General features: G+C 40.5%; 1 protein-coding gene across 3 annotated transcripts in view; it reads left to right on the forward strand.

Annotated features, from left to right (window-relative positions):
• Positions 1-15190, forward strand: part of LOC139749835 (allatostatin-A receptor-like) — a 321402-nt gene that overhangs the window by 270404 nt on the left and 35808 nt on the right. For 2 of the 3 annotated variants that reach the window (XM_071664140.1, XM_071664139.1), the window contains one exon: positions 5435-5466. The exons of the other annotated variant lie outside the window; for it this stretch is intronic. The gene's annotated coding sequence lies outside the window, so the exon portion shown is untranslated. The remainder of the gene's footprint in view (positions 1-5434; positions 5467-15190) is intronic. 3 annotated transcript variants of the gene reach the window in all.

Below are 15190 nucleotides of genomic sequence, written 5' to 3' on the forward strand. Positions count from 1 at the left end.
TGGTCTGTTCAAATTAGATAAATTTATTGTTGATAAGATTTGTAAAATGACAAGTTTATGAACGCTCGTTGTATGTTTTGGACAATCACATGTTTACCAAATGGCGTCCTAGCTTCGTCTCTTCGATGTATATCAACTGACTGTTATATTCCTCTCTTGTATCTCCCCTGATGATGTGATTATTACACGAAAGTGCACTTGGGAACTTTTCGTGTTTCATTTTCCCCGTGGACTCATAGGAATATCTTGATTACGCGCAAAATTGTGATCCTTTCCAATATATATATATATATATATATATATATATATATATATATATATATATATATATATATATATATGATTTTTAACTCGTTGAGAGAAGATCGTCAAACAAATCAATAACTAATTCATTCCAATCAATCATGTTGCTTACCTTACGCCGCCCATCAGCCATGAATCACAGGGTGATGACACTTTCAACAAATTAATCACTTTATCAGATTTTCCCGTTCATTCATATGCCACAAAAGTACTGTACGCTGTATTCTGTTTGGTGTTGCTATATTCGTACTTTACCGTCGCTGTACGTTGTATTCTGGTATTGCTGTATTCATACCCTTTACCGTCACTAGATGTTGTAAATGTCTCACCATTCTTTCGTTCAGTGACTAAGATCACAAGCAACATATCATAATATTTAAATGTATTGATCACCAGTGCATATCAACAAAATAATCACCAATCTCTGTACTCGTTATGTGTTGTAGTGTCACCACTGTATTGTTCACTCGTCTCCGTACGTTGCAACATTTTCCACCATATTCACATTAATCAAATTTCTGTTGCAATTTATTTTTTTTTCACCCAGCTCTTCACCAGTCAGTCACTCTGTACACATCTACCACATTTTTCACGAGTCATCATAAGCTGCAGTTATAAATTCCTGTCTGTATAAACATGATATTCCCTTGCCGATGCAAAGAAACGTGCTCATGGCAAGCTGACATCCACACGGCGGAACACTTAACACTTAACACTTCACAGAATTTTGAGTTAAAGTTACGCTTTTAAGTGTCAGCGATGCCTTTTGATTTTCCTTCACTTCATTTACAGCACAAAGGTAATACGTCACACACATTGCTGCACTGTACTGCACGTGTTCGGCATCTTAATTCAGTCGAGGTTATGGAAGAGCTGAGGTTGATAAGTTTGTGTCTGGCTATAATTTGGGCAGGCAGCTGAAGCGCTCTCCATAATGCACTGACACGGAGAAATAAAGAGCTGTACACCCAACTATGGCTGAGAACTGAGCTCGATCGCGCTGAGCTCGATCACGATACGTCACGGAGGAAGCCCACGCACCTATGGCCATACACGGTGGTGGCGAGGACGGAAGAAAAAAAAAAATAATACCAAACCTGATGATTTAACCATCGAATCGGTAGTTTCGTTGGGTCCTTGTGGATCAACAAAATTTTGACGCTAGATGTGTCTCAGTTTGCGTTTCAATTACAATGGAAATATGGTCAAATCAATTAAAAGAAGATACTTAATTTCTGTATTTACCGAATATGTAATCTAAATGTATGTATAGATTACAGGATCTGGCTGATGGATTTTGCCGTACATGTGAAGAGATGCAAACCCTCCATGGGTTGGCGGGGAGACGTAAACAAAAGAGTGAGCCAGGTAGCGATCGTTTGATCATTTGCATAAAAGATTTTGTTGAAATTAATTCCCTCAGAGCGGGTTGGAATCCTCGGTGTGGCCGGTCTTTCTACACCCAGCACAGGTGTTCATCCTCCTCTCACTGTGCTGGTTGATGAATGGGAACCTGGCTGAGGCTGGGGTGTGTGTTTGTATACATGCTCAGGGGAAAAACATGGTGCATATTAGGAAGTTTAAGAGACGGGACAACACGGGTGTAAACTCTCTCCCCTTAACACACAAGTGACAATTACACACACACACACACACACACACACACACACACACACATATACACACACACGCACACACACACACACACACACACACACACACACACACACACACACACACACAAATACCTGGATTACGCTTTGTTGTGTGGGTATGTGTGCACATACGTAGGTATAAAGATACTGTGTTTGTACACAAAGTTAAGAGACGGGGCAGCATGGGCGTAAGATTGTCGCTCCGTAACACACAAACAGTAATGAATGACACACACCTGCTTGATGACGGAGACAGTGAACTGTTCCTCAAATGATGCAGACATAAAGCACCCAATGAGGCCATGAGATGAAATTGATAAAGAAACTCGTTGTATCTTTTCCATTCTTTATAATCATTATCGTTTTTCATCTAACATTTATTTCCTCCTTATCATTCTTTTTATAATCTTGAATTACGATTATCAGTTTTCCATAATCTTTTTCATCCCCATCTTTTTTCCGTTCTGTATTTCCTGTATATCGAATCACAGCTCTGAACGTTTTTGTGGATCCTTTCTTACTAATACCGTACACACACACACACACACACACACACACACACACACACACACACACACACGAGTATTCCTTAACATCTTCTAAACTACTTGTCCCCTGCTTCTAGATCCGGTTAATCTCACTTATGTTACATAACACTCTCTCTCTCTCTCTCTCTCCTTTTCTTATTCCCATATACACTATCGAAAAATCACGTCACTTAAATCACACTCTCCAAAATACCATCTTCTACACATCCCTCGATCGTACCACACCAAAACTCCTACATACACACACACACACACACACACACACACACACACACACATACACACGCCGTTACCCGTCCAATGAATAACTGGTGACCCACATTTCATCAGCATTTCCACTGGAGCAAGGTAAATCACACGGAGTAACTCTGGCCATCCCCCCAGCTGGCGACTCACTTACCAGCCTTTCATTGCTCGCCTTAGAAATCCACCAATTTGCCTGCCTTTCAGAAGACCACCCCACTATGTGTGTGGGGGCCTCTCCTTTCACCAAATCTGATGGGTTTCCTTGCTCCCAGCGCTACAGCGTATTCACACGGAACGACCACTTCTTATAAGCATTGTAGAGACGCAATAGTATATCATATCATATGGGCTCGAGATCACCTAACTGTTTCATATACCCATTCAGATATTCAGTGTCTTCATTTAAAAACCCCGTATCATGTCAGCACAGAAAACAGGAATATTCATATCTTGCGTTTACTCGTCTTTTTAGGATTTAGAACATAGGGGACCTACGTCTAAGCGAATTTTTTTCACACTATAGAATGATGAAACTTTAATCTTTTCGTCAAATTTGACACAGTCATGGAGTTCCCGTTCAACACTTCACTTGGTTATCACTGTCCATTTTTTCTTTTTTTTTTACGAAGTTTGAAGAAATTGTTTGAACGTATTAAACAAGCAACCGGTCTTGAGCATTTGAACCTAAGGCTAGAGTTACATCTGACGTATCAATGATTAGGTGTATGTGATGCAGATTTTTGTCATCGACTTCGAAATTCTCTCAACTGCAACTACATCATTTGTATATCCAAAGACTGCCTGAACTTCTAATACTGATCTTTGTGGATATTGAAATTATGGACTCGGGGCTTATTTCGTTGACTACCATTTTAACATCCATATCGTAGATATTGGTTGATTTATCTTCTTTTTAAGATTTTTTTCTTTCCTGTTTCCTACTGCAGTAGAGTTTACTCCTCATAGATATTGGGAAGATTTTCACCTATACCCTGCATGGTCAGAATATTACTAGGTGCTTATCTTCACCAAGACTTGGTGGTTTTGGACCCATAGTTTTTTAGCAGCACTCCGGCTTGGAGAGATACTTGAACTATTATTTATAACTGAGCGAGTGATATTAGTATGGTTTACAGTATCACTCCAGCCTCGCACTCAGGGAACCCTTAAGACCAGAGTGTGAGTTTTGATCTCAAGGTGATCGATCTTGAGTTGGAACTCAGCGACCTCAGCTTCAGCGAAGCCAACTTTGAGTTCCTGGCATCGATTCTGTTTTTCTGTATTTCAATGTTACTTGCTCTTATCATAACCATCTACATGATGGGTTATAACTGCCTCTCTTATTCTTCCTAACTTGGACAGTGAATTTACATCGATCTGGTATGACAGTACAAAGTAAAGGGTTACGTATATCACCGCCGTGACCAGGAAACTGACTCAGAGAGTTTCCGAAGCCCCGAAAAAGTGTCTCGGTCTCCCTTCACCAATTGACTCGCGAGGGGTGGCGACGGAATCTCACGGAGCGTAGAAAAGGGTCTGAGGTAGGAGGCTTTTATACTGCTAAGGCCAAGTGCTAACAGGTACTAAAGTATCATTTCAAAATTCGTGTTGGGTTTGTTATGTTTGGGTAAGTTCGGTTCGGTTGATATTGTTTTGTTTTTGCGATAGTTTATGATGTCTGTTGAATGCTACTGACTTTTTTACTCCTATTGCAAATCACTACTTACTTGTGATTCCCGCCCAATCAAAACCCCGGTTCCCACTGAGGTCCCTATTATCGTTGGATCAAGGCTCAGAAGGTAGTGTGATCTGCGGTAGAAACAAGGGTCATGATAGTGGTAAACACATCAAAAACCGTCGGAAACACACAGTTAGAACCTCTAAACAAGTGGATATACGGAGTTGGATATACTGCCTTGGTTTACAGTCCTCGTTTGTCGAGTATTTGACCCAGGTTCGAATCCTTGTGGGCATATATTCATTTAGATTTAATCTCCATGGTATCATTGCGGTTATGTATATATATATATATATATACGAATAAAGTGCATATGAACGCGCAACTTCATAGAACATACAAACCTCCATCAGCCATGATCGAACCCGGGACCCCTGTGCAAGAGGCAGGCATGCTAACCGCTAGGCTATGGGCCTGGCCCATATCCTTGCGGTTAGCATGCCTGCCTCTTGCACAGGGGTCCCGGGTTCGATCCTGGCTGTTGGAGGTTTGTATGATATATATATATATATAATGTAGAAAATGCGAGGAGTCTACATCATAAGGATGTTAGCTCTCTCTCTCTCTCTCAACTGAAATATCTCTTGAACATTTTGTAAACCAACGTATGCGTTGAGACGCAACCAGTTACTCGACCTTACAAAATCACTCAGCTCTAATTACATGATTTCGAGATCAACTTTTAATTTACTGTTACGTCCAATATGTCAACTATTACCTTAGGCCGTGTATCATTGCATGAATGTGAATTACCACATTACTGTCTCCCAAAGCTAGAAGGAATAAAGGTGAACAAAAGAGCACGTAATGCATCAAGGTAACACAATATGGAGAAGGCCCTTTTGAATATCTTTCATGAATATATATGGAAGCCCAGAGGATATGTATGCAGATTGCATCTCCCCGAATCCTGTCGCTGATTACATTGCCTTTGCTTCTTTCAGATGGTGGACCCGGCGCCTTGGAGACTCTGAAGGTAATTCAAGACTGTTGCTATCTGTCGTCTGTAGTCAGTACTTTAACATAGTGTAATGATTGAAGCATATTCTTGCGTGTTTCTTGTAAGATAACACACACACACACACACACACACACACACACACACACACGCACACACACACACACACACACACACACACACACACACACACACACAGAGGAGATCTTCTCTCAAACATGTCTCATTTGATGCCTCAAGTCAGCTGGCCTAAGGCGTCCAGCTGTCATTGGTTAGATAAAGGAGTAGCCGCCAACCCATTCATCTCTCTTGAGTCAAAAAAAAAAAAAAATCTAAATTCTTCATATTTTTTTTTCAGTTCTTCATGACACAGCATGAATTAAGTAACTAAAGCAACACCTGACAACACTTTGCTCACACAGCTCATTCGTCACAACTCTAATTTTCCTGCAGTGAGCTGTTGGCTAAATAGTAGGAACACTAGATCGAAACAGCAGGTCGGAACATTAGGTAGGAGTAGTAGGTAGGAACATTAGGCAAGAGCATTAACAGGTAGACACATTAGGTAGGAGCCTCCGGAAACACTGCATTAGACTTGCTCTCTGCCATTGGCCTGTTAAGGGAGAGGCACTGAAGGCTGAGGCACTGGACTGCACTAGTTATGAAGACTCCTTTGTCGTGGCCACACCTTTAAGGGAGTTCCCTGAGGGAATGGGTGTCAGATAGATAGATTGATAGATAGATAGATAGATTGATTGATAGATAGATAGATGATAGATGGATAGATAGTGTATGCTGTACTTTTCTTAGACTTGGGAATTCTTCCCCTACTATAACCTTATAGGTAATCTACCTAAGCAGTATAAGAGAATCATTAGACAAGTTAATGGGATGGTCTTGATTAGGGCATCAGTTACCCATGCCGTCTCAGCTCACATAGAAAGCATTAACAAATGTTAAGTTAGCAGTAGTATTCAATTATATATATATATATATATATATATATATATATATATATATATATATATATCCTCCCCTCTCTTTTTTTTTTTTTTTTTTTTTTTTTTTTTTCCAAAAGAAGGAACAGAGAAGAGGTCCAGGTGAGGATATTCCCTCAAAGGCCCAGTCCTCTGTTCTTAACGCTACCTCGCTATCGCGGGAAATAGCGAATAGTATGAAAAAAAAAAAAAAAAAAAAAAATATATATATATATATATATATATATATATATATATATATATATATATTACACCTCATTACTGCGCTGCTGAGGAAAACAGTAAACAAGTCTGTCTCAGCGAACATAGCATCACAAGCAGTTGGCTGACGCTTCGTAGAAAAGTCCTGTGTTTGCTCTTCGTCTGTTCCTAATCTTTGGATGGTAACTGTACTGGAGGGAAGGATTTCCAGCTCTGCGTTCGTACCCCACTTAGTCGCCTTTTGTGACACGTAGGAGGTACGTGGGAAGCATTCTCTTTCCCCTTATCCTCTGGGATGTAATGGAAAGTTGAAGTAGTGTTTAAACGAAGGATGATTTGGCAAAGAGAGAACATCAGTGTTTGTAGAATGCATACATCTTATCACATCTTCGTATCCGCTCTCTTTTTTTGCACCATGTAGTATATTTTCCATTTTCTATAATCCAATTTTTCTTACACACTTTCGACCTTAATCCAATCGTCGTCATCCTCAAGATAACCACATCTCTCCCTCTGTATCAGACATGAATTACATTTCCCAGTAGCTGCAAGGCTCAAAGATTGCTAGGGGAATGTAAGCTGTCTTCACAGTGAGACATGGTTGATGTCACCCACCTTCACAGTCAGACACGGTAGTCATCACCAACCTTCACAGTCAGACACGGTAAACATCACCCAACCTTCACAGTCAGACACGGTAAACATCACCCAACCTTCACAGTCAGACACGGTAATCATCACCCACCTTCACAGTCAGACACGGTAAACATCACCCACCTTCACAGTCAGACACGGTAAACATCACCCAACCTTCACAGTCAGACACGGTAAACATCACCCACCTTCACAGTCAGACACGGTAATCATCACCCACCTTCACAGTCAGACACGGTAGACATCACCAACCTTCACAGTCAGACACGGTAAACATCACCCAACCTTCACAGTCAGACACGGTAATCATCACCCACCTTCACAGTCAGACACGGTAAACATCACCCACCTTCACAGTGGGGTATAGGAGACGTCAACAATCAGCATCGTGAAATATATTGGGTAAAACAGTCATCACGCTACCTTGTGTCTCCTAGGATATCCAACTGAACGTCCCACCTCAACGTGATGTTTTTATCCTCTACGCCACAGGGCATTTCAGTGGAAGAGCCATTGATCTCCTCCCACACGTCAGTGACTTTTTCAGCCTCAGCCCCTTCCGAGAATCCCCAACAGCATGATTCTATCCCCACAGCATTATTGGAATGACTGTGATGAGGAAAGAGAAAATCATTTTTTCTCTACTTTTGTTAACGTGATCATAAAATTCCTTAGGAATATCAAAAATTTGTTTTCCATATTCTAGTTTCTGTTCACCTCTGACATCAAATATAGAGCTGTGTAACCTCCACACATCTACAACCAATGGTTTCGCGTACGGCCCGCACTTATGATGTAATCCAGACGTAAATTAATCATTTTTTCCTTCAATATTTGAAGATGGTCTCTGTTGGATTGATATATGAATGCTGAAACATTTTCTTATAAGGAAATATTGAGGCTGTATTTTCGGACCTTAGTGGCCTAGCAGTTAGCGTTGCTGACCATAACGCATTCACTGGCAATCAGGGAGTGGAGAACATAGGTTGGAATCCTTAGCTGTGGTAGGATTTGGGGTCTTTATGATATGGCAGAAATTACTTGTTGTTAAAAGGAATTGGAGACTATGGTCTAATTCCGTTTGTTATATACTGTTTAGTGTAATAACAGAAATTACTTTTATGCACAGAAATTATTGCAAATTATTGTAATTACCTTAATGCACGGTAAACGATGCATAAATACAGTACCACAAATAAAATCCAGTAGTTTAGCTGACGATGATTATAATCATACAAATGGAATGCAAATGCTGCAGGCTTTTAACAGCAAATTACATGTATATATATATATATATATATATATATATATATATATATATATATATATATATATATATATATATATATATATATATCCCTGGGGATAGGGGAGAAAGAATACTTCCCACGTATTCCCTGCGTGTCGTAGAAGGCGACTAAAAGGGGAGGGAGCGGGTGGCTGGAAATCCTCCCCTTTCTTGTTTTTTTTTAATTTTCCAAAAGAAGGAACAGAGAAGGCGGTCAGGTGAGGATATTCCCTCTAAGGCCCAGTTCTCTGTTCTTAACGCACCTCGCTATCGCGGGAAATGGCAAATAGTATGAAAAAGAAAATATATATATATATATATATATATATATATATATATATATATATATATATATATATATACAAAGCAAAAAAAAAAAAAAAAAAAATATATATATATATATATATATATATATATATATATATATATATATATATATATATATATATATATATATATATATGTCAAACTGACAGTGGATTACGAGAGATAGGTGAAGCGAGTTCCAGACTGATATGGGTCAAGCTGACGGTAGTTTGAGAGAGATGGGTGATTGTTAGGGTTTATGAACCTGGCTATGAGAAGATGGTTCACCAACTGCAAGTGGTTTAGGAGCAACTGAGTGAGTGTGCATTAGTAATGGTGTAATTAAACTGTGTGAATTTGAGTAATGTGGCAGTTGAAGGTATAACTAGGGGTTACTGGGTATTCAGTAAGGTAAATGGAAAAGGCGGATAGCTTGTGTAGTTGTGTGTTAGAAAAGGACTAGTGAGTGATTGGAAATGCCTGTTTAAAAAAGAGGAACACGCAAGCATGCGTACGTGAGGAGGAGAGATGGTCAGCGGGTAACATTGGATTACCTACTACTTGAGAAGCGTGCAGCATATAGACTCTCAACATGTGAATGGGCAGAGAAGGGGCAGCTGGTGGAATGTCTGGTCGTTACATCGTGGAGGCGAGGGTGAACATTTTTTCAGAGGTTTTCCGGAAAATAGGAAACGTTATGAGAGACAAGAGAAGAATGAAAGTCAGCTTGGAAAAAAAGACATGTCTAAAATAGGCTGATAGAGATTATGGTAACTCTTAGCCTCCGAATCTACAAAGACAGAACAACAAAATGCTTATCCACTGAAAAATAAAAAATTGTGCTGGAGCAATCCGCATTCAAACGGGTGTAGGAGAATTCATCATTACCGTCCTATGCCGTAAAGGCTAATGTCCCATCATGGCGACTTTGATATTGTAAGTTAATGCTATTGCAAAGTCCGCTCATGGCGAGCTTTTGAGACGCCTTATCCCTTGTCAGCACTAATATCAGCAGAGAAACGCTCTGATTATGTTGGCTGGGAATCTAGTTACTGGCGCAGAGAGGCCCGTGTGTGAGGAGGAACATCTAGTTATGTTGAAAGTGTACAGCGTGTCATGGTGAGGACATGCCACTCTGGTCGCTGATCCCCCTGCCTGTGGAGACTGCTGCTGCTGCTGGCTCGCTCTCCTGCCATTGTTATAACCAGTGAGGCTGGCCAGAGAGGATTTGATTTTCGTGTCTGTCGTTACCTCCGTCAGGGAAATACGATTAAATGTTTTCACATTCCTCTACTTATTTATGAGTTACACGCACCCACCCATACCCACACACACACACACACACACACACACACACACACACACACACACACACACACACACACACACACACACACAAACACGTGCATCCCTTGCGGTCGAGGACGTTATGCCAAAGTCTTCTCAGCAAAAATAGAATTTGTAATTCAACAAGTTCGTGGAGTGTCTTGGGGCCTGCCGGAGAGGCTTTGACCAAACCTCAGCCCGGGGTGGAGGTTTGCGCGTAAATGGCTGCTATAGGAACGTTATAAAAGTCTCGGGGTCGAGAACATAAGGCGACTATTCAGCATTTGTTGTGACATGTGAGCAACTTTAGAGGTGGGCGAGCTTGGAAAAGCTTTACTCATTTCGAATGAATTAGCTCATCCTAAATGTCGAGAGGGCCATGCGGTTGGTATAGACCATCGTACGTCCTTCTGCGTCTCTCAGTGGTGTAGTTTAAGTACCAGGCAGGGTCTATACCGGATAATCTAATGTAATCATAGTGTCAAAATCTTAGATAAAGTGTCTTAATACAAGAATACAATGTTGATCTTAATCAATAAGGCTCTCAGCCTCTCACATGTTGTGCCATAGGCTTTGGTTTTCGGGCTAGGTTTAACACCACATTCACTAAGACAAAGTTCAGTACAAGTACCAGCTACAATCTTGTGCACATGATGTAGTTTTTGACATGTGTTCTTCTCCTCAGTGTTAAGTTCACCACTGTTCCCTTGAGGTTCCGATTTTCTAAGAGTTCTTACGGTCGCTGGGTCTTCCATATGTTCTGGCAAATGGATATCTTCAGACGTTCATCACTGGTACCACAGTCTGTTGGCTGTGGAGTCGAACTTCAATAAAAGTTTCCCTTTGCGCAGGGGATTTCCAGCTTGGATGTCGCAGGAGTTGGGAGCAAGACCCGACCTTGGGCTCTGTCTGCTTTAATATAACCATTCATACGCTGGGTGATGACTAACACTGCTGAAAAACACATACAGATATTAACATCTTGAACTTCCAGTGGGCGCTTGGTGAACACTGTGAAACAAAGTCACAATTATGCGTTACAATGTCATTTCATCAGCCTCCACTCACGAAGTGGTGTGCTTACTGAATGCACTGGCAATAGATATGAGTTGCCTTTACAGTGTTACGTATCACCTGAGCTAGGTAAGGCCATTCTAGAATGATCCCTATAGATTAAATATTTAGATACAAAAGTACAGCCTCGACACGAAAATGATTCACATGTCGATGGAAAAGCTTGACCTGATATAGTTAAAGCATCTGCTCCTGGGAAAAAGTGAATCAACTTGACGTCAGGAATTACCGTATCTTTCAGATATTAATAAATCCTTTCTAACTGATGGTTTTTTAACGCAACGTGACCTGAGTTAGAGCCACGAGGAGAAGCAATCCTGGAAGTGGAAACGGTACAAGAATAATAATCACAATTAGCTAAATTCGAATTAGCTGCAACTCATTAAAGCTAAAATAGTACGCTGCTTGATCATGCAATGAGGCAGCTAAAGCTGTGTGGGTGAGCAATTCAAAACTTCGATTAGTTGTGGGGTTTAATCAGTGGCATGTTTACACTCCATAGCAACTCACTCGACTTACCTGATTGAACAGCTTGATGACGAGGGGTCAACCTGATTTGAACTTCTAGGGTTCGTGTATGCTCCTGACTGTGGCTCTCAACATAAACTGGTCTTTACCTCAAGCTCACAGGCGTCGTCGGTGCCTTGTGTTGATAGACTTAGTAATACCTTACGAATCATCCCTTCAAAACTTTAACAATTCTCTCTTACTCCTGCGCCTCCCCTTTTGTGTTACTGACCAGAAATTGTACCCAAAACTTGCAAAAACTACACAGGTAGCGTAGATGAACTTCCACTCCAAATGTTCCTTTAATCCTACCAAATTGGGAGGATCATTATGAGCCGAGTACAGATGTTCATGTTTGTCTGTGAGTGGTCTGATGATTAATGAGAGATTACGCAGAATCTCCTGTGCTTGGACTAATCCTTCACAATGAAGTCTAGCCGTTCTTACATCCTGAATCAAAGCAACACCATTAAGGGGCTCAACCAAAGCTCCAAGTCTTTCTGACGTTTCACGAGGGTTGGCAACAACGGTAGAACTAAGCCATGCTGAACCTGCAGGGTTATTGCATTTTCATAATACGCATGTGGGTCGAGAGAGAGATATACCATGAACATGTCTTAAGTGTGTGTTATGCCAAGGTGCAACTGTTAATGTATCTACTGTGGTAGTTGGTCTCATTACCAGTCTCAAGGTCCTCACTGTCCTCGTCATAATTATACTTAGTAACTTAAGTAGCTTAATGTTGTCAGAGTTTCAAGGTATCTGAGTTTGTAATAAGTGCATAAGTCCTCTTACGTGTTGTAGTACCCTGTATAGACTTGTGAACTGTGGAACTGTATATATATATATATATATATATATATATATATATATATATATATATATATATATATATATATATATATATATATATATATATATATGTGTGTGTGTGTGTGTGTGTGCGTGTGTGTATGTGTGTGTGTGTGTGCATGTGTGTGTGCGTGTGTGTGTGTGTGTATGTGTGTGTGTGTGTGTGTGTGTGTGTGTGTGTGTGTGTGTGTTTTTACGTTGGAGACTTTCGTCACGGACAGAAGTTCACATCAAACCCGGCCCCTATTTGAACTATAGAGAGGATTATGAAACGGGGAAAAGAAGAGACAAGGGAGAGTATTTACGACTTTTGGAGAAAGTGGAAAAACCAGTGTTTCAGAATGTGCCAGGTCATAGTTATTGAGTAAGACATGAGAAGATGTAGAATGCTAAAGCTTCGAGGTGTACGGAAAGAATCAGCTATCAAATACGACTCAACCTTGAGTTACCGGCAGACACATAGTATTCATGTGACGCAGCAGCTTGCCGAGTATTGCATGGTCTACCGATTGGTTGGGGGCACAACGTTTCGCTTTTCGCTTTCACTAGCAACTCTATTTCATCATCCCACCACTCACTACCCTTTCTAATCCGCCCACCTCCCACCTTTCGCATGTCGCATGGATCTCTCGCACATACCAGCACTGCTTCCCTAAATACCTCCCATTCCTCACCCACTCCCGTCAATCTCTCCGCGTATTTCTTCACACAAGTCTCCTTTCCAAGCTCACTTGTTCTTAGCATTTTCTTCTCCCGATGCTGTTTCCTCTTTTTCAAAAAAACTCAGCAAATCTTCCCCCTCGCCTCCACAAGATTGTGATCAGACATCCCACCAGCTGCCTCTCAGTGACACACCAATCAATTAATATGTAATCCAATAATGCCCGCAGATCATCTCTCCAACTCATATACGTACAACTGTGAATGTCGCTCTTTCTAAACCAGGTATTGCCAATTACTAGTCTTTTTTCAGCATCCAACTCCACTAGCAGTACAGTTACCCTGAGTCCTCATTTATACCCTCAACTGCCACATCTCCCACTGTTGCAATCAGATCACCTATCATTTGTACAACTACTATTGATAGTAACAAAAATGATATCAGTAATGATAAAAACAATAATGATAATGATATGATAGTGATGATGATGATAATATTAATAATGATGATGATAATAATAATAAAAATGATAATAATAATAATAATAATAATAATAATAATAATAATGATAATAATAACAATGATAATAATAACAATTCATTATCGTATCCTGAAAGTAGCCTATGAAATACATCACTTGAAGGCTCAGTATTATCTTTAATCTACTGATGAGTTGATCAGTATTCATCAATATCAGGTCATTAGGGCTTCTTTTACATATTCATCTGTAATTACCCCAAGACCAATTTCTATCAAAAAGTCCCGGTGTTACCCAGATTACTTCTAAAGGCACCTGTAGCTAAAAGCTGCTCTACTTCCAGTAGCAGGGAAATGTAAACTGGAATGAGAAGTTCCCAGACGAGACTAGTTCACCCAGGGATACAGCCTCGCCATCTCTCCCCATCTCCCCACCAGAAAAATCATCACCCTTACCGTCCCTTGGTAAGACTAGATCCCCCTCTTAACCCTACTTCAATACCTTCCTCACCCATAATGTCTTTTTTCCCCGCCCATCCAATTAAGGTTTTCCCTCGTCTGTACCCAGAAACCACCCACAAAACTGAACCCAGAACTTTGATCATGGATTGGATACCCCACGCCGAGTGCCTATCACAGCCAGATTTCTCGAGTTCTTGCGTTGATTTTACAGATAAAAAATATTACCCCATAAGGGACTCGATATGTTGATATACAGGTGACTGGGATGAAAATATATAAAAGAATGTAAAAGACGTGAACTATAGATGGAAGAGTCGAATAAGGATGTATGTATTAACTAGAGTCACGGGGTGAATGGAATGACTTTAAAAAACACATTGATAAAGCATTTGTTCAATCTTTAAACCTGTTTTAATGGAATACTTGTATTCACAAAGAAAATGTAAGAACTGAAACACAAACAAATGTTCATCTACATTTGATAAAGCCATTTACTTCTCCCTCTTACTATGGAGGTCTTCAACTAATGCACATGCGTCACTGGATTCTAATCCAAACAAAATACACTTGCCCTGTACCTCCCATACTTTTTTGTGTCCCTTGTGTACCAACACTACCAACGTCACCGTAGTATATCAGCGGCTCCCCTGCTTGAAGAGCCGAAGCCTGTGTCTCTGGCATGACACGAAGCAATCCGTCCTCGAAGTGAGATTTCACGAGTTTGGTGTTACATTCTAATTGTTTTCACCTTTCAGTCACACATACATGTTTTCTAATCTCAGAGTTTTATCATGGTTGCTGTGCTCCCCTTTCACTATGCTTTTCAAGTGGAGAATGAAGTTCAGCTTTGAATACAACCTAAACAGACGACGGCTTCTCATTAGAAGGATCGTCTTTTGCGTTAGTGCGATTGTCCAGAAGTTTGTATGGGACTGT

Source organism: Panulirus ornatus, chromosome 8 (genome assembly GCF_036320965.1).
Source record: "Panulirus ornatus isolate Po-2019 chromosome 8, ASM3632096v1, whole genome shotgun sequence".
NCBI lineage: Eukaryota > Metazoa > Arthropoda > Malacostraca > Decapoda > Palinuridae > Panulirus > Panulirus ornatus.